The following is a 16,984-nucleotide window of genomic DNA, read 5'->3' as shown; positions in this document are numbered from 1 at the left end:
ATTAAATAAATATATTAGAAAATATTAATATAGTATGGTAATTAAATTTTAAAATAGTAATATGTTATAAAAATTAAAATAGCAATATATTGTAAATAATATGTTGTAATATCTTATCCTCGATTAATATTTTTGTTACAGAAATCAGCTGATTAAAACGTTAATTTGCTAATTAATTTTTAAAATGAGAATATGTTATAACATTTAAAATAATATGTTTTAAATAATGTAATATATAATTCCTTAAACTCAATTAATATTTATAATAGCTATCAGCTGATTTCTGTCAAAATATATTAATCGAGTTTAAGGAATTATATATTATTTTAATTTTTATAACATATTTTTATTTTAAAATTTAATTGGCAATGTAATGCTTTAATCATCTGATTTCTGTAAAAAAATATTAATGAAGTTTAAACAAACTTTATATAAATACATCATACTTTTTTAAATAAAATTAAGGAATGGCATAACGCGCGCTTGTGTTATTCTAGTCTTTTTCTAAAAAAGATATATTAAGTCGATTCTTGCAAGTATTGTTGCCTCTTTACCGCAAAAATATTAATCAAAACTTAAAGTATTATAACATATTATTTAAAACATGTCATTATTTTATTTAATTTTATTTTGGACTAACTGTCGAACTGCTAACTGCTAACCCTCACGATGACAGTCTCTTCATGCTACAAATATAACACATAAGGCGAATGTCAAAAATATTAATCAAGTTTAAAGTATTATAACATATTATTTAAAACATATTATTATTTTATTTTATTTTATTTTGGACTAACTGTCAAATTGCTAACTGCTAACCCTCGTGATGACAGCCTTTCGATGCTACGAATATAACACAAGGCGAATCGACAGAGAGCCTATCAGCATCGCGGAAAAGCGACAACAATGTCAATAACATGCCTTTTTTAGAAAGGGGATTTAATATACCGTTACTTCGTAATAATACGAGAAATCTTGAATGTTCTTCAAAATAAAGTAAACGAAAAAATCCATGTTTAAACAACTAAGATTCAAGATAATGAGTAAGATAAATTATTTTAGATAAAAAATGCATTTAAAAAACACCCGAAAACATATATTGGAAAAAGCAGTTACTCTCATAATTTGAATTGCCGCGCTTGATTACGCAACTATTAGCAATCGCGCCGAAACGAGATTGCGACAAAATGGCGTGTCGTGTACTGGGGGACGGTCGCGTCGCGGTGTCGAGTCGATCGAAAGTGGCGGATAAAGGTAATCGGAGTGAAAGCTCGTTAGTCAGGGCGATAGCGTAAGGTACAAGTAAATCGAGGCGATATGCGGGTAACGATGAACCGATGCGGGAAGATCGCGACGGACGTATATTCGTAAACCGCGACTCTATAACCTTCGCGAAGCTATGTTCAAACGAGTGCCGAGTCGCGTGCGATCGAATCTTATGACGCGACGTCTCGATGATTATCATCGATTCGATATTTCGAGTTCGAGACTTGAGTGGTCAGCCATCTTGATAAAAAAATCCACCGGCTGATCTGTGTACACGCGGCGGTGCGCGAGATATTTTCGGCTCGTTCTCGGGTGCACAAGTGGACAAAATATGTCGGACAAAAGTGCGGGACTCGGAGTGTTTGGTCGCGATAATCGTGCCGAAATAGCGCCGGCCGCCCGAGCGAGAGACGCCCGTGTTTACCGGCGCATCCGTTTTCGGTCTCGCGATCATGTATGAAGTTCGGTCGGGCTCGGATAACGAGGACGGGGAGACGAGAGGAGCACGCCAAATTCCGAGGCGAAGAGGGGCTACGTACTATCGCTTACGTAGCGCGCCTTTGTTTACGTTGCGCGACCGGGTCGCGCGCGTCGCGTCGTGTCGCGTCGTGTCACCGCGAGAACGGGCCCCGTTAATCGGTCGCGGCGCATAGTCACGCACGTACGTCGTCGTCGTCGTCTAAGCTCCTCGCCGCGTACCTTCGAAATCGCGAATTCGCCGCCGCCAGTGCGATCTCGCGCCTGCAACCGGGACAATCGTGCGCTCGTGCCGTCTCTCTCCGTCGACGACGTCGACGATGACGACGACGACGACGACGACAGCAGCGAGCGATCTCGCTTTGCGTCCGAACGTGTTGGTATAATCACGTGCGCGAATGTATCTCGTGCGGTAGATCGGCACCAGGATCACGTGATCCTCGTGGTGACTGTACGCACGTGTGTTGTGTGTTTATGTGCGAACGGATCGGAGGGTGGCGAAATGGCACGCAGCGACACGTCCTTGGGCGAGATCTGACGCTAATCAGCTGTTGCGGTACATCTACATCGACGCCGAATCGGTGAGTGAGAAAGAGAATTATATTGCTGTTATAATTTGTAGATACGCAAAACTGGATCTTAATGTTGTCATGGTTTTAGTTTCAGCTGCGATACATCTACATTGACGCCGAATCGGTGAGTGAGAAAGAAGATTTGCTATTATAATTTATAGATACGCAGAACTGAATCTTGATGTTATTATGGTTATTGTTTCGCTGCTTTTTCCGTACACGAGATTTACATTATTTACATATTTACCAAAGATTTTATATTCGTTGTACATTTGATGCTTTATTTATTCTATTTATATGCGAGCATACGAAGAATTTTAATTAACTATATCCAGTACTATGCAAAATACGAGCGAAATATATGAATACACAAATCAAGATATGTATACAATACTATACATAAAAATATCGTGTGTAATATAACCATAGTAACATGTAGAGCTCTCCTTAAACTGGCTATTTATAGACTTTGAAATTCCGTAAAGGTCGCGTCGAGGTGTTGTTTCGATTTTACTACTTGATAGAAATTGTTATTTATTTACGTTGTCTGAAGAATGCTCATATTTTCTCGCGGAACATAATCGTTTTTCTTTTCGCGGACTGTAATACGGTCTTCTGGTTATCTAGTTCTGTAGTCTCGAGTTTCAAGATTAGTCGAGCATTGACTTTTCTGTGGAAACCACGTGTTAAATTCACATTTATCGTGTCACATTTCTTTCGCGTTCTGCTTCAGCAAGTTTCCGAAATATCGCGATACGTGTAGATACTATTTTTAGCAATTTCATCGTGCATACTCGTAGATCGTGCATTATAATGCGAAATAGGAGGCATCTCGATTGTGACATAAAGATCGCCAGAAAGGAGATGCATGCTAAATATTTCAGTATTACGTATCTCGTAGATTCTCCTTGAGTTTCTATGTAGAAATGTGGAGACGCGGCCACACCGGAAGTACAGTCTCTTGATAGCGGAACTTGCGTTGAAATAGAGCCTACGAGCTCAGAGTACACTCTTGCAAACAAGTTTTTTCTTTCGTAAATAAAATAAACTTTCTACAAATATAATATTAAAATTATATTATTATTTGTAATTACATAATTTTGGTCATTTTTTATGAAATATCTAATAAATATTTATTATACATAAAAATATTTATAAGAGAAAAATAGATTTCGCGTGCTATTTATAATTTTATTTATTTCGAGTAATTAAAGTATTTCGAACACGCGAGATATGGTGATAAATCATTATACAAACAATTTCCGCTTAAAAATGTTGATTTTATTAACACACATAACTGCATATGTGTGCTGCAGTAAAATTATTATATATTCGCAGCTAACATCTCGTTAGACGAGAGATATTATAATTATACGTTATGCGTTCAAGACGTGAAAATAAATTTTTTGTGTTTCGCCCTACATCAAACGAGTTTATACTATAGCCGAGATAGGAACACTTGCGCGATGTAACTCGAACGTCAAACGTAACCGCAAATGACGGAAATCTCGTAGAGTCTGTCTTCCTCTTCCTCGCCCCCTTCTCTCTCCATTAGAAATATCACAGTATGATTATGCGTATGTATACGTGCGTGTGTGTTGCGTACGCAAATGAAAAGAAAACGTAGTCAGCGCGGATGCAACCTTATCCCGCGGGTTTGAGGTAACTATTGCGTCTGACAGAGACGAATCGCGCCATTAGGCTTTAGCAAAATGACAATTTATATTGTGGTGCTCCGCGAAATTGTCCCTCCGTCAAAACGAACATGCGGGATCAATCAAAATTCTCCATTAGCTCGAAACAATTTAATGAATATCGCATTAGCCGACCTTGTGCTTCGTGATCATTAATATTTAGAAATGAAAATATATGAAATATTAGATTTATGCATTTTTTAACTATATTTTCTACCAAGTCAACTATATATATTTTAGAACTGAACATACTATTTATATGCTATGTTTAACATTAAAAAAGAAAAAAGTAATTTATATAAGGTAGGACTTTTTTATACTTATACACAGAGAGAATTTTCTCTTAGAATTTACCCTGAGAATGATGGTAATCGTGGAACAATATGGTATGGAGAGAATTTTATGAGAATTTCTTTGATTAATATTTATCATAATAAAAATAATATCTACACGGAGAGAATTTTCTCTTAGAATTTACCCTGAAAATCATGGTAATCATGGGACAATATGGTATGGAAAAAATTTTATGAGAATTTTTCTGCTTAATATTTATCACAATAAAAATGATAATATCTATCACAATAAAATATAAAACATGTTTGATTAATTTTACTAAACTGCATGGTAAAATTACTCAAACATGTTTTATATTTTAATGTGTAGATATTATTATGTTTATTGTGATAAATATTAATCAGAAAAATTTTCATAAAATTCTTTCCATATATTGTCCCACGATTACCATGCTTTTCAGGGTAAATTCTAAGAGAAAATTCTCTCTGTGTATTACAATAAAATAAAAAATATGTTTGATTAATTTTACTATGCAGTTTAGTAAAATTAATCAAACATGTTTTATATTTTATTGTGGTAGATATTATTATTTTTATTGTGATAAATATTAATCAGAGAAATTCTCATAAAATTCTTTTCATATTGTCCCACGATTACCATGATTTTCAGGGTATAAATTCTAAGAGAAAATTCTTTCATAAATTACCAGAAAAATATAGCTTCTCGAATAATTACTTGCAAATGTATGAATGCTCGTGAAAACGCTCGTGTCGTATCTGATTTCCAAACAGTTGTACAAAGTATCTCGTCGATCTGTAACGTCTGCTTCCGATCGGGCGAAAACAATCGTCGCAAACAAAAGCCTGCCGATCGCTCGGCATTATATCGATCGTTATGAGATCGCGACTCAACGTGCACATTCATAATCGTCCATCGATTGGAGAATCGAACGCCTCCCGGGGGCGTCTCTATAGCTTAACGAGATGCCGCGATGCATCGTGTCGTTGCATCGTTCTCCTCGTCTCCTCGCGTCTCCTTACCCCTTTACCTCGTCGCGAAACAATACGACGATCGTTAGCTTTTCTACGACCGGCTTTACGGGCGCGCACACCCAGAGACGTAGAAATCCAGACTTGATTCACAGAGTCTATCGCGGCCCCGCCTGGTATCGAGGCGAAGCGAGCAGATAAGATAGCAGTCGGTTATCGACTCGCTTACACTTGGTTCACCTGCGCGTCCGAGAGGTATACTCTTATCTCGGCCTTTTATCTTTGACCTCTGCTCCGCGAGCCGCCGTTGATATCGCGCCACGTTACGAGGCGGCCACGAATAACGTTCATATGCACGACGACGGTATCTATATAATGTCTACATCGCGATGTGGCGTATCTCCACCACATATGCGTTCCCTCGGGTGCCTTCCTCCTCTTCTTCTCGTCTCTCTTAACATTATTTTTCCTCTCGGATTTCTCGATCGTCTTTCGCCTCGTCGTCCTCTCGCGAGCGCACTTTCTGACAAAAGGTTAATGGACTAATGTGACTAAGGTTAATGTGACTTTTGATGTCGAATATATGGCGTTGATAAGATTATATATGAAATCGTGAACTCTTTTATTTAGAATGCGTGCCCGGCTCTATATTTTTATACGTCGCTCGGAATATATCACACGAAATAGCTAGGCGAGTCGCGAAATGTTCAGCTATTTTTATTTCTTCTCTTTCCTCGCGAAAGAACACGCACATACAATTATATCATATGCATATCTTATTACATCATAATAAATATATATATTTATTTTATTTTATTTTGAGTATATATATTTTGAATTCACTTATAAAAAATATAAATGAATTTGCAAGATGAAAAGGGTTATTCTGTATATATTCTGCATACATTCTATATACATATATATTGAGAGAGAATTTTCTCTTAGAATTTACCCCGAAAAGCATGGTAATCGTGGGACAATATGGTATGGAAAAAATTTTATGAGAATTTCTCTGCTTAATATTTATCACAGTAAAAATAATAATATCTATCACAATAAAATATAAAATATGTTTGATTAATTTTACTATGCAGTTTACTAAAATTAATCAAACATGTTTTATATTTTATTGTGATAGATATTATTATTTTTATTGTGATAAATATTAACCAGAGAAATTCTCATAAAATTTTTTCCATACCATATTGTTCCACGATTTCCATGATTTTCAAAATAAATTCTAAGAGAAAATTCTCTCCGTGTATCTAACAAGGGACATGTCACAACTATCCGGAACCGATTTGATTCTTCTTCAAATATGTTGTTAAATACACAAATCTAAAAGACACGTATTTTTTTATATGTGCGGATATTGAGTTTTAAGGGGTGAAACACCCCTTTAAAGAAAAACGGTATTTTTCTTTAGGATCGAATATCTGGTAAACTATAAGAGGTAGAAAAAAAAGACGTACAACAAATTTTAATGGTTTAATACAACAAAATTTTTTTATTTTGAAAAAAAATTAAGTGGTGGGGTATTTAAAAAAAAATAAAAATAAAAAAATTTTGTTCATATAACTTTAAAGTACTCTTCAAGCCATTAAAATTTGTTGTACGTCTTTTTTTTCTACCTCTTATAGTTTACCAGATATTCGATCCTAAAGAAAAATACCGTTTTTCTTTAAAGGGGTGTTTCACCCCTTAAAACTCAATATCCGCACATAAAAAAAATACGTGTCTTTTAGATTTGTGTATTTAACAACATATTTGAAGAAGAATCAAATCGGTTTCGGACAGTTGTGACATGTCCCTTGTAAGTCAAGAAGCCTAGGATAGGACTATAATTTAAGGAAGAACAGTGTCCATCTGATCATGACGCGATGCGTTAATTTGGCTTACATTAGTGTAATCAAGATTGATAATCTAAGTCTAAATAAAATCTATAATCTCTCAATAAAATTTTTAATTTTTAAAAGAAATATATAGAAAAATATATATAAAATAGTATTTATAACATTTTAATAAGAGTGTGCACGGAGAGAATTTTCTCTTAGAATTTATTTTGAAAATCATGGTAATCATAGGACAATATGGTATGAAAAGAATTTTATGAAAATTTCTCTGATTAATATTTATCACAATAAAAATTAATAATATCTATCACAATAAAATATAAAATATGTTTGATTAATTTTTTTGTTAAACATAGTAAAATTAATCAAACATATTTTATATTTTATTGTGATAGATATTATTTTTTATTGTAATAAATATTAATCAGAAAAATTCTCATAAAATTTTTTTATACATATTGTCCCACGATTACCATGCTTTTCGGGGTAAATTCTAAGAGAAAATTCTCTCTGCATATATATATATATGTAGCTTCAAAACAGAATAAGCCCTTGCAAATTCGTCTGCATTTTATAAGTGAATTCGAAATATATCCTCAAAAAAAGATCTGCACCTGCATATAGGAACTATATAATCCTTAACACGCAATGTTACACTTCTCTTGACAAGTCAGCGTGACTTTTGATACTTTTTTAGAACTTCTGATCACACCAAGCCTATCAGGTAGCATACCTTTCGCCCCAATTTTCAGAATCGCTTTCGTGCCATCATCCTCCCCTGGACCCGTCTTTCGCACCCGATGTTTCGATCTTTTCTCGTCTTCCTCTTTCATCCTACTTCTCTCTATGTCTCCTTCTCTCTTTCCATCTCTTTTTTAGCCTGTCTTCGTTCCACGAAGATGCGATCTTGTCCACCGACCACGCCTTCGCGGCGTACAGCGTGCGTCGATCTTGTTGCGAGTCCCCTTCGTCTGCCACTTCTTCTCTCTTTCTTTCTCTCTCCCCCTTTCTCTCTCTTCCTGCCGTAGGTGAGAAAGAAAGGAAAAACGAAGGTCGAGATGCAAGGTTCCATGGCCTCCCCGGGGAGGTTGCACTCCTGACGCTCGGTGGCGGCTGCGAGTTCTTAGCTGGCTTCTTGATCGTTTACTCTTGTAAAATAAATCTCGTTTCGTCGCCGATGATCGTCTATCCTCCCCTCGCTTTTCTCTCCCTGTTATCCTCCTCTCGGACTCGACACTTCCGTCACCATCTCGGGCGTTCTTCGTCGTGCATCGGTGCCTTGCAAAAAATCGACCGCGCTCAGCCGGAACGTCATATCCGCGTGTTATTCCGCGTGCTTTTCTCAGCAGTTATGATGATTTCTCGCTGAGTCCTCTACTTCGCGCGACACGTCGCGTATTACATCGCACGCACGTTCGTTTCTTCGATCTTAAGTGCATTTTCTTCCAACTGGCTATATATCTCGTATTTTCCGTTCGAATATTATTAGCTGTCTGTAAATGTTGCCTGTCGATTTTAAATGTCTCTCTCTGCGGCTTTGCGAATTTTATCGATAAGCCGATAATGACACACGATCGCGTTTGAAAGATCGCGAAAGCGCAACGCGTTTCTGCTACCACAAGTCGACGAAATTTTATCGCGAGATTGCTTATTCCTGTGTGTCATTACCGCGATAGCCGAGTATTGTAGTATAGCGTATAGCTTATCAAGGTTCCAGGAAATGCAACCGACGAACACGCTACGAACAATTATTTCTCGTGATTATAAGTCGTTTTAAAAATAATTTGTTCTTATAAAAAGGAAAATTAAGTCTAAAGTTCAATTTTGATTTATATCATATATATAGTGTAGCAAATTATATACGTCACGAAAGAAAATTGAAATCTTTGATATCTAATATTATTTACGCATATAAGAGAGAAACATAGTATTAAAATTTTATCAAAATTTTATATACATACATGAAGAGAATTTTCTCTTAGAATTTACCCTGAAATAATGGTGATCGTGGGACAATATGGTATGGAAAGAATTTTATAAGAATTTCTCTGATTAATATTTATCACAATAAAAATATAATATCTGTCACAATAAAATATAAAACGTTTGATTAATATATTTTACTAAACTGCATAGTAAAATTAATCAAACTTATTTTATATTTTATTGTAATAGATATCATTATTTTTATTGTGATAAATATTAATCAAAGAAATTCTCATAAAATTCTTTCCATACCATATTGTCCCACGATTACCATGATTTTCAGGGTAAATTCTAAAAGAAAATTCTCTCTGTGTATATATAGATAAATTCAGGGGTAACACTTTGCAAATTCATCATTATCTTGAAGACTTTAGGGAGATATATATAAAATAAAGTATATAAAAATATGTACAATATATAAAATACTTTAGAAAACTACGCGATTCCTAAAAGATTTCGCGCGCTATCCGTTTCTAAGAGAATATCGACAGTTCTTTCTTAAATCGTATTAGCAAATCATGCGGCTCCTTTCTTCTCTCGTGGTTCTTGTCGAACACTTTTCGTACACCGTGCTACTCATGTGGTTAGGTTCACTTTCTCTTTCTCCCTTTCTCTCCCTTTCTCTCTTTTTTCTTTCTATTTTTTTCTTTCTATTTTTTTCTCTTTCTTTTTAGGCATATGTACAGAGAGTATAGGGTGTGTGCGGCGTATGTATGCGTGTATTATATATATATATATATATATATATATTATATATATGGCGGGCGGCAAACAAGAAGGCAGGTGGAAGGTTGTGCAACCTGTTGCTCCGTTGCTGGAGAGCGAACAGTAGGATGAGTCTGTTGCGGGTTTGGTTGCGGGTCGGCATGAGACGGCACACCGAAGGAACATTCCGCCCGTGGGTATAGCAATCACAATGGGGCGAGTCTCTCCCTCTGCACATACATACATACGCATACTACACGCGCTCTCTTTCTTTCTTCGTCGTATATATAGGCATACAGTCTCATCGTTTTCCGTCTCCCTTCCTCTCTTCCCTTTCCCTTTTTCAACTTCTTCTTTTCCTCTCGCTATTTCATCTTGTCTTCTTCATCTTCTTCTATACTACTCCACTCGATGTTGTACTCTCCTCCCGAGCCATCTTCTCCACCCTTCTTCTTGAACGTCGCGCCCTCGGGACACGATCCCGATCTCTGACGTGATTTGCATAATTCCAGTATCCCCGCCCAGGCGTTCAGCTGCTCAATTATTAGCTGGAATTTAAGACGTGTTTAAGAAAATAGCTCGACCCGGCTTTTTGCTTCTGCCGATTTGCGAAGTGCCTCGCATCGTCTCGCCTTGTCTTACCTTCTCTTGTTTTGTCTCTCGCGCGATGTCGTGTTGCGCGTGGTGGACCAAAGTTTATCGACGCCGAAAAGTGAATCTTTTTTCATACCTGCGCCGTGCATCTTTATTCGGCTGCTGCAGGGGGCGTTTATCAAGGGAGACCTATCTAGCGGGCCGAGGAATTCGTTTCTCTCGAACCTTATGGGGAATTAGATCAGTCTCATTAACGCACTATAAAATTTTTCCTTCATCGAAATGCAAAAAAAAGACTAATGATTTTGAAATAACTCGTAATAACGAGCTTATAAGAATCTTAATCTTCCCAGAGATTGCTGATAAAATATATTTAACATTTATATAGATATCAGAGATAATGTTTTAATTCTAAACGACAAATTTATTCTAAGTTACATATATATGTAAAAACAAGCATGAAAAATAACTTAAACAAAATTTTTAAACAACAATAAAAGAGTGAATGATTAATTGGCAAAGGTAGAGTAAATCGTTGATTGATCTAATTGTCATTTATTGTCAACGGGCAAAGTTGCTAGTCACAGTGTTATCAGAGAACATGTTTTTATCGGCTAGGCGATATGGTAACGAAGCTTTGCTGCACCTACAGATCTGCTTCGCGTTCTTCGCTTCGTGTTCACGGTTTATTTTTGCACGAATAACAATCTCTCTAATAGATTGTTCTTGATTTTAATTGCTTTACACGGTTCATTGCTCTCGGACAACTGTATCTATCACTAGGGAAAAAATCGCGAATAATTGGAAATTGCATAGCCGCGACGTTCCGCGATCTGAAAGAGAGAGAAAGAGAGATTCAATTTGAAATCGGAGTTTTATTAAAGGGAACGTAGCTTCCGCTTAGCCAGCTTAACTGTTTCATATGTGCCTCGCGCTATCACCTCTTATTATCTTTCTTGCCGCATCTGAATCTAACTATCGTCATTTCATCTCTTTTCCTTCTTCCGTCCGCGGTATCTATGTGGTTACCGATATCATCAATGTCTTATGCTATATTCTGTTATATTGCGTCGGTTTCTCCGCGTTCTCTTATCTGCCTCTGCGATCGTGCTTTCCACGTTCCTTCCTTACTTTGTAAAATACACATTCGCATAAAAACATTACGGTGGCGCAATATCTTTCGACCGATATGGGGACTATATATCGGCGTCGTGTTTTCGTAACTTCTCTCGCCTCTCTGTTCATACTACTCCTTTTTACGTACCACCCTTCGCTATCGTTTCTCTCACACGAATGTGCTACATCGCGAGAGAGAGAGTCTTATGTACTCACCAATTTCGTTGATTAAAGTACGCACTCATCGTTGATACCTTTCATTAATTTTGCCATCGCATCGATTCGGACGCACCACGAATCGTGTGTGTATGTGTGTGTATCGCATGCCCTCGATGTGTGCCTCTGACCGGAGATGAATCGGATGCAACGCGTTAGGGCGCATTCCCACTGATTGGCCAACCGTGAAGTGTGATCACATGTAATATCCCGATCTATCGACATGTCCTTATAATCCGCTTTATCGTTATCTACTTGACAGTTCATTTATCCCTCGTATGAACGAGTAAAAATAACGATTCCATGTTAGTGAACGGATGTAATATTATATGTGTTATATGATTACCGTTGAAAAAAAAATTTTAATCCTATATATAATAAATAAAAAATTGTACATGCCACAGTTTATATAGGTCTACTAGTAAATTAATGAGATTTTCATTAAAAAATGCGATATTCATATTAACGTCACATTACTTACAGAATGATCAATGCATACACATACATTCTTCTATGAGGAATATGTTTGTGAGTGCAATAACTCGTAATAAAGTTAAACTCTATTGGAATTTTGTTTATGTTTTCAACTTGTTACTGAGTCTGTACATGAAGAGAGAAAGAGAGAACTGTCCCTTATATATATTTATTTTCAAAGGCAGAGATAACTTCTGTTATCATAACAGTTATAAATACTATACTATATACTATATCGATATTGATTGCCCTCGTTTTTAAACGATACAGCGTTGACTTAGCAAGGTTATTTATTCGTGAAACTCTACTTTATAAATTAGAACAGTAAATCTTGTTTGATAGATTAGGTGATATAAAAAATTTTGACTTATACATTTATATAAATTAATCTAATATTTTTTCCATATACGATATATCTCTAAATTCCAAAGTTGAATCTCCTACAAGCCCTTTCTCTTTTTTGGGCATGATATAATTTCAATGCAAATTCAACTGCAGTCAATCGAACTTGTGCACTCACAAAGTCGGTGGAAATGCGCCCTTACGCCGAAGGCGTACAAGAAGCAGGGCCGACAGGGCGAGGCGCATCGGTGTGCTCTCTTTAAAGGCGTTGGACGTTCACCCCGACCTCGGCCAGCTCGGTGCAACTGGTTCCAATGCATATTGCCTAGTGCAGAGGTGCACTACTGGTAGCGTGCCCTTCGTTTCGCCCCCCTTCGAGCTTCCTCACTTTCTCGCGCGCGCTTATCTAATGGAGCTCATAGCGACATGTACAGCGTTTAGATCTCTCAAGCTGTTCGAACATTTTGACATTTACTACTCGGCTATCGCGGCATTTTCGTAGAAACGATAGAATACCGGTGAATAAAATATTGCAGACAGCCAGCAGCGAGAATAATGTCGAATTATTGGAAACCGGAAGTTTATAAGATTTCTGCGGAATTTACGGCTTACAAAATGGAGAGAAATGAATGATGAATACATCTTTTCGAGGCACTTGATATCCTGGCTATAATCGAATGAAATATACAAGTTTTTTATAGACGGTCAAATCATGAAAAGGTTTTTTTTTTTAATACGTGAATCGCTGTACTTTCTTCGTACGCGAAATCGTTGACGCGCGAATTATCAAACGGATAATTTATTTATGCAGATTTATGAACACGCGTGTTCTCAATTTCTTTTCTCTCTCGAGTATTGTGATGCGGATTAGTTTGCGAGCTCTCCGCGATATTCATAAATGTATGTACTTGTTATTTATGCCAGCTGCTTCATGCAAACGTAATTATGTTATCCACATTCGATGAGTAACGGCTCTTACTTTACCTCACTTTTATGTTATACGTCGTGTATAAAGTGTACGAAAATATACTAACAAAGGGGTGAATTCTATGATTCGTAGACGTGCGGCAGACGTCTCGATACTCGTTTTTGAACAAAAATGATAAGAGATGTACCAGTTTCACTGTAAATAAGCTATTATTATCTCGCCATTTTATCTTATCGAATACATTATCATTACTATGATAAGTCGAAAATGTTTTATTATAGGATAATATTTTTTAAAATTTCTTTTTGTTTTTTTATTTTCTCAACTTGATCTTATTCAGAATTGTATACGAAGGTATTTATTTATTTATCTGTAGTTAATCAGATTCTCGTCAAATTTTTAAAAATTTTCGTGATTTTTGAGACATTTACAATTTTTCTTATAACAAGAAAATTTTCGTTGATGAATCGAATATCGAATATCGCGAATCGATCAAACTTGAAGACCTTACGAGACCTTTCTGAACAAGTAGCTTTGTCTTCGCTTAGCATAAATTTTCTTCTTACCGATGTACACCGCAGGGCGCCTCGTGCAGAGAACATATGGTACTTTTTTGATTACACAATCGCTACAATTTCTTAGTTTGCCTTCTCCCGCTAATGGATACAAAAGGATAATAGCGAGCTAGCGCCGCCACTGTGGATTATCGCATAACAGAAGCAAGAAAGAGAGATGGGCGACCATTAATGGCATAGTACTACTGATAGGGCTGCTTTTGTTTTATCGGTACAATTGCATACCTGGCAAAACAACCGCGTAATGGATGCTCTCGAACATACGCGGTGGCCATTGATGTGGGTGATAAAACCGGTATTGATTTTCCAACTACGGCTAACATTCCGATTCGACGTAGAATCAATGAAACGGTCTATTTAATGACTCCGATTGCGCGATTATAGGGCCGAAAGCGAAAGTAAATTGTGATAATTTTGTCTGCAATAAAATAGGCAAGGTTTTTTTTTAATACTATGTCGTTACCCGTTATTTTTATCCTAGCTTAATATAACATATAGAGCTTGTGGATCGTCTGATTGTTGCGTTTATCATTATAATATTTCATAAATTGCCAATTGCAATTTTTCGAATCACTAATCGTGAAGATCACGAGCTCTGAAATTCGAGTTCTGTAAAAGATAAATGAAAAATCAGCTGTTATGCTGGTACCGCGAGTCACTCTTTCACCGCACGCTCACAGCTGATTGTCATTAATGTGACCGTTCGAACGTACACGTACGCGCTACTCGTGCGCACGATCGGTACACGGGGGCATAAATGGCTGGCTGTGCATGCCTCGAGCGATGGCGATGGTTTTTCTGGCCGGGAAGGTCCAAAAGAAGTTCGCCGCAATTAACGACTCCGTAAATTTACATACGTCGGCGATCGGCGGGGATAAATGGCCAGAAGTCGCGCTGCACGGTGAACGGGCAGTAAGAACGCGGATAAATAATCGCGTGTATTCTCGTCGCTGGTAAAAAGGAAGAGTAGACGTTCATTTATCGTATCGATTTTCGTGTCTTCATTCAGAAATTGGCTGTGGCCTCTCTCGCGTGTAAAGTTGTACAGCGTCACGATGATTAACAGTTTCGATATTAATTCGATAAAAATAATATTTATTTTCAAAGAGAAACGCAAGAATTAAAAGCTACTTTTACGATCGATAATAGTCGAATAGTTGCTCAATTATCGTAAAAAGAAAATCTGGGGAATACACGATTGTCGTACGAAAACAGCATTTTACGATTTCGACAGACGATTTCTTCGCCACCGTCCGGTTTCGTTCGTCAACGTCGATCAATACGAGTAAAACGAAATCGACAATGAGAAGAGAATCCGTGTAACCGATCGGTGAGGCATGCCGATGCCTCTGACCAAAGGACCACCTTGCCGCAGGGGTAGAGAAAGAGACTCGAGAAGTTACCTTACGGAATGGTGTACGTCTACCTACCGCGCTCGAGCTGATTGCGAAAATAAACATTCATTATTGTAATTACTTTCTGCGACGTGGCCGAGAGAGCCACCACGATCACGGAGTCTGCGAGGAAGATAGAAAGAGAGGCGGTAGATAATGAGAAAGAGAGAAAGATAGCGAGAAAGGAGAGGAGAACGCGCGTGTGCGAGACGAAGACGGAAGTCGGCGTGTATATCTGTAACGAGAGTTTCATTGACGTCGTCGCCGTGGCGGGTTAATTACAAAGTCGAACCGACGATTCCTTCATTAGCGAAAAGGAATCGCTCGAATCCGTTCCCGCGACCGGGCGAGACGAATCCTTCTCGTTTGCATCCGCGTTTGCTGTCGCTCACGGGGCCGCCCGGAACGTGTATCTTTCTCGTGAGGGGAAAGAATAAATGAAGAAAAGCAAAAAAAAAGAAGATACCGAAAAAAAAACCGAACGTCGAGAGCGGAGCCGAGTCCCGTGTGATCGATCTGCGAGTTCTTCGGTTGTCCTCGCACGGAAAGAAAGTCCATAATTTAGTCGACGCGCGCATCCATATGAATATGCGTGTGCGTATGATGCGCGATAAAAGTGCCTCTCACGAAAGATAAGTGTAGGGACGAGGTGAGTGCGTCGACCTTCGGGCGACATTCTTTTCGCCGGCTATAATCAAGATCGAAGTTCCGCGCAATTAAAAAGGACCATCGAACATCACGCGTGTTTTTTAAAATTTTGTCTGGTACTCGTGTTTTTAATAGAGATTGATTCTTTTACATGAAATATACTTCAAAAATTGAAATAAATGAATACCTCGTTAGAATGTGAATATAAATATAGCATGCGGTCTCTGGAAGAGGGAAGAAGTTCGAACTATAAAAAAAATTGCGTTTAAATCAAGAATTCATATTGCGGGTAATGTTAACCGGGAGAAGATATAAAAAAAATTGCCAGAAAATTATATATATATTTTTTTTTATTAACGTTATTCGCTGCGAGGCGTAATTTACTACCGTTTTTCGGTTCGAGAGGAAACCGTATGGTATTTGAAAAGAAAGATACGGAGCGAAAAGAAGCTAATGTTGCGCAAATCGCACGGATAAAGCGTCCTGCCGTGCGCACTGCCGTGAATTAATTATCACTCGTGGGTCCCATGTTCGTACTTTTAATCGGTTTACCAAGGGCTCGGGCCTCGCACCATCATGCTCCCGCACGCGCGCGCGTCGCTTCCATCCATAAAATTTTAGTCGTGCGGCAGTATTTCACGCCTACCTACGCGCGTGCCCTTACGTCGAAGGGAACGGGGTAGGGCGAGGGGACGAAGGTGGCCGTAAGGTCGACAGAGAGAGTCCGGGGTCTCGTTCTGCTTACCGCAGGTGTATATTCGAGCAGAGCTGCAGTTCCCGTTTCGCGCTCGCGGAATGTTCGTAATATCGTACGGTTATGCTTGCATTTAATGCACCGGCGGACAGGCTACATAGAGTATG

At 37.8% G+C, this 16,984-nt stretch overlaps 1 protein-coding gene across 3 annotated transcripts in view; it reads left to right on the top strand.

Annotated features, from left to right (window-relative positions):
• Window positions 1–1,236: 1,236 nt before the first annotated feature.
• LOC145948582 (uncharacterized) overlaps window positions 1,237–16,984 on the top strand; it is a 232,400-nt gene continuing 216,652 nt past the window's right edge. Inside the window, exons 1-2 of one of the 3 annotated variants that reach the window (XM_083058264.1) lie at window positions 1,237–2,324; window positions 2,404–2,439. The gene's annotated coding sequence lies outside the window, so the exon portion shown is untranslated. The remainder of the gene's footprint in view (window positions 2,325–2,403; window positions 2,440–16,984) is intronic. The other 2 variants (XM_083058242.1, XM_083058246.1) reach the window with 2 other exon arrangements.

The sequence above is a fragment of the Prenolepis imparis genome, unplaced genomic scaffold (genome assembly GCF_030444845.1).
Source record: "Prenolepis imparis isolate NDT839.2.m4 unplaced genomic scaffold, iyPreImpa1.0 SCAF_2, whole genome shotgun sequence".
NCBI lineage: Eukaryota > Metazoa > Arthropoda > Insecta > Hymenoptera > Formicidae > Prenolepis > Prenolepis imparis.
Note: the sequence above shows the minus strand (reverse complement) of the source record. Positions and strands in the feature narration are given on the sequence as shown.